The sequence below is a fragment of the Tachyglossus aculeatus genome, chromosome 20 (genome assembly GCF_015852505.1).
Source record: "Tachyglossus aculeatus isolate mTacAcu1 chromosome 20, mTacAcu1.pri, whole genome shotgun sequence".
NCBI classification, from domain to species: Eukaryota; Metazoa; Chordata; class Mammalia; order Monotremata; family Tachyglossidae; genus Tachyglossus; species Tachyglossus aculeatus.
This window is the reverse complement of record NC_052085.1, coordinates 19,670,982-19,678,942: the sequence shown is the minus strand read 5'-3', so window position 1 is coordinate 19,678,942 and position 7,961 is coordinate 19,670,982.

The window sequence follows — 7,961 nt, the reverse complement described above, 5'->3', positions numbered from 1 at the left end:
TTCTGGATCCTTATCAAATTTTCCCTGTTTCCTATGCAGCTGTGGGGCCTCAAAATCATCACTTTCTATTTCACTAAGGGTGGGTGTTTTCCCTGTATATTCATGGGATAACTATTCTAGGCTGCAGGAGTCCTAATCCATCAGGCACTTGGCGGAAGTGTCAAGAAGCAGTGTGGCCTAATGGATAGAGCATGGGCCTAAGAGTCAGCTACTTGACTTTAGTTGAAGTTACTTGAGTTACTTGAAGTTACTTGAGAGTAACTCAAGTTACTTCAAAGGATGATGAAAATTCAAAAATGATGGGGGTATTCACAGCTTTAGTTTAACTTAAGTGGTTTTTAGTGCCTCTTTTTTAATAACATTTGCTAAGTGCTTACTACGTGCCAGGCACTGTACTTAGCTCTAGGATATATGCAAGTTAATCAGGTTGGATACAGCCTCTCTTCCACATGGGACTGGAAAGGGATGATATCATCGGGTTGATACACAGGCCGGTTCACTCAACTTCATTAATTGCTTAACACCTTCCAGGGCTACAGAAACAAACTCAGAAAGGACACCAAGGAATATCATATATACTCATATAATTGTTCCCCCCCGATTCTGAGGTGGAACTCAGATTGTTCTGTTCTTTATACCATAAAATCCCACACAGTGATAGCAGTGTGTGCCAGGAGAGGAGGAGGAGGAGGGTCAGAAAGCAATAATACAGCAGAGTTGGCTTGATATGAAGGGGGAGGGCATTCCAAACCTGAGGGAGAATATGGGAAAAGGAGTGGGTGGTGGGATAGAGGAACAGAGTGTCTAGGAAATCAGCAACGTTAGGTAGGAGGGAGAGAGCACCGATGATGAGGAGTTTCTGTTTAACGCAGAGGAAGATGGGCAAACATTGGAGGGAAGATATGGGCTGAAACGGTTTTCAGAAAAATGATCCAGGCAGCAGAGTGAAGTATGGATTGAAGAGGGGAGAAACACGATGCAGGGAGATCGGTGAGGAGGCCAAGGCGATAGTCATGGCAGGAAATGTTGAATGCTTGGGTGGAGAGGAAAGGGCGGATTCTATTCATTCCTTCAATTCAATCATATTCAATCTAGAGATGTGAAGGTAGAACCGACAGGATTTCATGACAGATTGAATGCGTGGGTTGAATGAAAGAGACGAGTCAAGGATGATGCCAAGGTTATGGGCTTATGAGTCAGGGAGGACAGTGGTATTGTCTACAGTGATAGGGAAGTCAGAGGGAAGATGAAGTGGGAAGATGAGGAGTTCTGTTTCCGATGTGGTAAGATTAATGGGTTGGCCTGTTGTAGATGATGTAACTGAGGCACAAAGAAGGTAAATCGCTTACCCTACATTGTACAGTAGGCCAGTGGCAGAACCAGGATTAGAACCCAGGGCCTCTGATTCCCAAGTTTCTGTCCCTTCCACTTAGACCGCACTGCTTCCTGGATAACTTTCTGGTTATCTGGGTTAGAAGAGTTTGAACATGACATCCACCCTGAAAGATCTTTCAATTTATCGAGAGAGACAAGACAACTAAGAATAAGTTCAGAGAGGAAGAGGAGAGAGAGACAGAGAGAGAGACACACAGAGAGAGATTAGTATCTGTACAAAGGGGGAAGGCTGGGTTTACACTCTTTAGGAAATGAAAGAATGATGGTGGACAGCAATTGTACAAATGAATAATTTTAGTGGGCTCTAACCCAAAAAAGCAGCATGGCATAGTGGACGGAGCACAGGCCTGGGAGCAGCATGGCTCAGTGTCACGAGTGCAGGCTTGGGAGTCAGCGGCCATGGGTTTGAATCCCCGCTCAGCCACTTGTCAGCTGTGTGACCTTGGGTAATCTACTTAACTTCTCTGTGCCTCAGTTACCTCATCTGTAAAATGGGGATTACGACTGTGAGCCCCATGTGGGACAACCTGATCACCTTGTATCCTCCCCAGCGCTTAGAACAGTGCTTTGCACATAGTAAGCGCTTAACAAATACAAAAAAAAGAGTCAGTAGGTCTTAGGTTCTAATTCCGGCTCCCCCACTTGTCTGCTGTGTGACCTTGGGTAAGTCACTTCACTTCTCTGTGCCTCAAGTACCTCACCTGTAAAATGGGGATTGAGACCATGAGCCCCAAATGGGACAGGGACTGTGTCCACCACAACTTGCTAGTATCCACCCCAGCGCTTAGTACAGTGCCCGGCACATAGTAAGCACTTAACAAATACCACAATTATTATTACCTTCTTTGATGGCTCTTCAGAAAATGCATTCATGAATACAAACTTGACCAGAAAATCATACTGTGGAGCCAAAGCTCCCAAACTTCGATCTTCCACACTCCTCTCTTCCTCTCCAAATGTTCTGTGCTCCTTCCCACCCTCCCTCGTGTTATATTCCCTGGTCCAAAAAGAAGTGCGCTCAGACTGGGCTCCAATTGTATAACCCTTGCGCTGTATTCCCTTGTCTAAAGAGGAGAAATGAGCTCAGATTGTGCATCCCAAAATAGTTCATCCATAAGAAGTCGAACTCAACATCGTTCTTTCCAAAGTACAACCTCCAACGCATTGTGTGGAGATGACCATGGAGTTTTTTTTATGGTTCAGAATCAAAACAGACATCTGGCAAAGAAGTTGAGGCATCTGCAAAATGACTGTAGCCCCCATGATATGCAGATAACCCAGATCCTGTTTTGATTTGTTACAGCTTCATGGCTTTGGTAGTACCGAGTTAGAAGTATCTCAGGGGGAGAGAAATCAAGTTTCAGTTTTAGGCTACATAATGTGCAGAAGCATGGAAAGGTTATTGCAAACATTGCTTCACTGTCGTCATCATTTTCATCATCCACGTCATGACGTGCAATGACAACAGAAGAAGAGATGGTCCCTGTACTCAAAGACCTTGCAATCGAATGGGAATCAAGATATGAATTGAGACTAAATCTGCAAAAGAGCTTTATATTTTTAAGGATTTTTTTTTTCTGGCGATTTAGTGGCATCTTTTTTCACTTCCTCAAAAAAGGCTTCACTACCATGTTTTATTTTAACTATGTGATTCAGAGTTAGCAGCTATTTCACTCAAAACATCAGCCAGTTCAGATTTAAGTTCAATTCTCCCATATTTTGAATGACACGCGTGTTGTTGACTGGGATTGCACAGCTGTTGCAAATCTGTTATAAAATGTGATATTCACCCCTATTATCAAAGCATTCCAAGTTAGCCCTGTATGACTTCACAAGCTTAAACATCTAACCCCTTCAAAATAAGTTAGCATTGAGATTTAAACTTATTTTTTAATGAAATACCCTCATCTCTGAGCTAGAGAAGCGACTTTTTTCCCAGAGGATTTCAAACAAACACACTTATACACAATAGGCACAACCATTTTGTTTGTGGTGTCAATTTTATGATAATGACTAGGGCAAATAAAAAATGTCTTATTCTACTGAACTCTCTGGGATGCAGTGTGGCCAAAGGGAAAGAACATGGACCTGGGAATTGGAGAACCTGGGTTCTAAATCCAGCTCTGCCACTTGTCTACTGTGTAACCTTGGACAAGTCACTTCTCTTCTCTCTTTTCTCCTCTCCTCTCTTTTCCTCTCTCTTCTCTTCACAGATAACTTCAGTTGTCTCATTTGGGAAATGGGGATTGAGACCGTGAGCCCCATATGGGACATGGATTGTGTCCAACCTAACTAATTTATATCTACCCTACTACTTAGCACATAGAAAGCCCTTAACAAATACCATTTAAAAAAGCCCCCAAATGTTCCCTAGCATTGAACACACAGGAGGTGCTCAATAAAAACTACTGCAGGATTGATTGATTGAATGACTTTAGTGAGAAGGTGAAAAATAATGAAAAACAACTGGAGGCCAAACCAAGGGTCTCTCTGAAGCGGTACACTGGTCCCACTATTGCGGGGCAAAGTTTGGATGCTGGCATACTCTCCCAAGTGCTTCGTTCAGTGTTTTGCACACAGCAAGAACTCAATGAATATCACTGATAGAAGAGCAGCACGGACTAATAAATAGAACATGGGCCTGAGACTCAGAAGGGCCTTAGTTCTGGTCCCGGCTCCGCCACTTGTCTGCTTTGTGACCTTGGGCAAGTCATTTAACTTCTCTGTGCCTCAGTTACCTCAGCTGTAAAATGGGGATTAAGAGTGTGAGCCCCATGTGGGACAGGGACTGTGTCCAACCTCATTAACTTGTATGTGCCCCAGTGCTTAGAACAGTGCTTGGTACATAATAAGCACTTAACAAATACCATTAAAAAATTGATGATGCTATGAATACTATCCAAAAAACCCTCAACACAGTCCCAAATCAGCTGGGGGTGATCATTCTAATTAAAGGAAGAGTTATCAATCAATAAGTGGTATTTATTGAGTGTTTATTGTGTGCTGAGCCCTGTACTAAGCACTTGGGAAAATGCAATGGAGTTGGTGGACGTGATCCCCGACCACGAAGAACTTACAATCAAGAGTTAACTGCGGTCACCAGTTATCGATTCATTTTGGGGAAGACTCATTTTTCCAGTCATAAAAAATATCTTAGGACCGAAAGGAAAGAACACACAACAGCCTTGATTTTCTAGTGCAAAACCTTTGGCTCCCTGGTTTATGGCTTCCCTGATTTCCCAGCTCTCCTCGCTGGGCGGGCAAGGGCAGGACTAGGGACTTGGAGAATTCCAAGACTCTTGTTCTCTTTTCCCAATCCCATTCCTCCTCCTCTTGAACCCAGATTCCAGGCTCCAAGCATCATTGACCTCATTCTCTCTCCCAGCCCCTGGCCCCCGCCAACCCCTTACCCTCTCCCTTCTTAAAGTGTGGTGATTCCCACCCCCTTTTGTGTGCTGTTTAGCCATCAGGGAAAACCACTGCCAAGGAGAAACAGAGTGGCCTTGTGGAAACGATGATAATAATAATAATTGTGGTATTTGTTAATCACTTACTATGTGCCAGGCACTGCACTAAGCACTGGGGTAGATACAAGGTAACTGCATTGGACACAGTCCCTGTCCCACATGGGGCTCACCATCTTAATCACCATTTTACATATGAGGAAACCGAGGCACAGAGAAGTGAAGTGATTTGCCTGAGGTCACACAGCAGTCCCAGGTCCGTGCTCTCTCCACAAGGCCATGCTGCTTCCCTAGATCATGAGCCTCAAAGTCAGAGGACCTGCGTTCTAATCCTGGCTCTGCCACTTTCATTCATTCAATCGTATTCATTGAGCGCTTACTGTATGCAGAGCACTGTATTAAGTGCTTATATCACACTTGCCTGCTGTGTGATCTGGGGCGAGTCACTTAACTTCTCTGGGCCTCAGTTACCTCATCAGTAAAACAGGGATTAAAAATGGGAGCCCCATGAGGGATAGGAACTGTGTCCAACCTGGTTAGCTTGTATCTACCCTAGCACTATGCCTGACGCATAATATGAGTTTCAGAAGTGCCAGAATTTAAAAAAGAAAACAAAACTAAAAAAACTTAACTTCTCTGTACCTTAGTTTCCTCATCTGTAAAATGGGGATTCAATACCTGCTTTCCCTCCCTCTTTGTCTGTGAGCTGCATGGCTCAGGGGAAAGAGCACGGGCTTTGGAGTCAGAGGTCAGGGGTTCAAATCCTGGCTCCGCCAATTGTCAGCTGTGTGACTTTGGGCAAGTCACTTAGCTTCTCTGTGCCTCAGTTATCTCACCTGTAAAATGGGGATTAAGACTGTGAGCCCCCTGTGGGACAACCGGATCACCCTGTAACCTCCCCAGAACTTAGAACAGTGCTTTGCACATAGTAAGCACTTAATAAATGCCATTATTATTATTATTATTATTATTATTATTATTATTAAGTAGGACAGAGACTGTGTCTACCTTAATTGTCTTGAATCTTCTATAGTGCTTGGCACATAAGTAAGCGATTAATACCACAATTATTATTTTTGAGAGTAACCCTCTTGCTTACTTGTATGCTTTGTAAGACTGTTGTGTTGGGTCCTGCAAAAGTTCTACCTCTTCATATTGGGTCTCCCAGTTGTTTCTGAGCAAAATAATAAAACAAAACTCGAAACAAATGTTGATAAGCACTGCTGTTCTGTGGCAGTCTAGGACAGGTTAATCCTGTTAATCTATCCCAGTTGGACTAAGCACTTTCTGGTTAAAATAATTTTCAGAAACATTCTGAAACTGCTGGAAGCCATATATACTCCTCATCAAAATGTTTTTGAGGACCCACCTGAGAGTCATAAATCTCTCAGACCTTTCAGGTATGTCCTAGGAAGGACAGGAAACTAATAATATTAATAATTGGGGCATTTATTAAGTGATAACTTTATGGCAAGCACTGTGCTGAGAATTGCCATAGGTGTACTAATAATATTAATAATTGGGGCATTTATGAAGTGATAACTTTATGGCAAGCACTGTGCTGAGAATTGCCATAGATGTAAGATAATCAAGTAGGACACAGTCCCTGTCCCTTGTGGATCACAAAATATAAGGAGGGAGAATGGATATTTCATCCCCATTTTATAGTCGAGGAAATTGAAGGTACTGCGAAATTAAGTGACTTGCCCAAAATCATGTTCCCTGCCACGGCATAGAGTCAAGATTATGGTTTCCATTGGCTGATTTTTCTGAGGAAAGGCTATCCAGGAAAACAGACTCTGATGAGTTCTCAAAGGGTTCTTCAGTAGATATTCACTGCTGCTGTTGTTAAATCCAAAAGGACCAAAAATAAAAGAGATGGCACTTATTTAATACTACCTAAGGGACTTTGTAGATATAAATAATCAGGTTGAACACAGTCCCTGTCCCATGTGGAACAAGCTAAAGTGGAGAGTGGGGGAAGGGCAGCTATTTTATCTCCATTTTACAGATGAAGAAACTGAGGCACAGAGAAGTTGTGACTTACAGTCACACAGGAGGCAAGTAATGTAGCTGGAACTAGAATTTCGGTTTCCCGACTTCCAGTCCAGTGCTCTTTCTACTAGGCCATACTGCCCCTCCTAATAAACCAATAAGCTCATCATTTTCAAGGCCCATGCGAGCAAGACTCCATGCCAGTTGCTTTTTAGATTATAGAGATAGTTTCCCTGCTTTCAAGTATCTCATATTTCAATGTATTTGAGAAAAAAAATAGAGAATCCATTTTAAAAATGTTGACTATCATTACTGGTATAAAATATAATGGCAACCTCACTGTTCCTTACTATTTTATTATGTTTTCTTACTGTGGTGGGGGTGGGAGGGAATGGTTGTATGGAATAAGGTGGGTACAGAAATTTATTATGGAAGTACCCTGTAAGTTTTATTTCAGGGATGTAAAGATAGCTAGATCCAGTTACTTCTTTACATCAATCAATCATATTTATTGAGTGCTTACTGTGTGCAGAGCACTGTACGAAGCACTTGGGAGAGTATAACAGAGTTGGCAGACACAATCCCTGCCCGCAGCTTACAGTCTAGAGGACCGTAGGTATAATGTAAATGTAGACAGAAAAATCTAAGCTTGCCAACATAACCTACTTGTCCCAAAGCACCTAATAAAACTGAGGTCTTTTTTTCTGATCTACCACTGCAGTACTTTAAATTGCTTATTAGTGAGGTTAGGCATTTAGAATATTAATGAAAAATAGGATGCTCTCATTAAATTAAAATGACACGTTAAAATTCAGATATTTCATGTTCTCCCAATTTTGACTCATGGGCTGCTAATTAAGAACACACACGTTCAAGGAGATTTTAGTTCATTTTTACATTAGTTAAAGGACAAGAGCTTATATCACTGACTTCATTCCAATTCAAAGTTAATGAGGACTCTGTTCTACTCAGTATTAAGCTAGAAAATGTATGAAGGTGACTGAAGCAGAATATGTTGTCACCAAACTATTGAATACTCAATCTAAAGCAATAAACAAAATGGGAGGGGGAATATTTCATCTGTATCTGAAAAAAATTTACCTTATA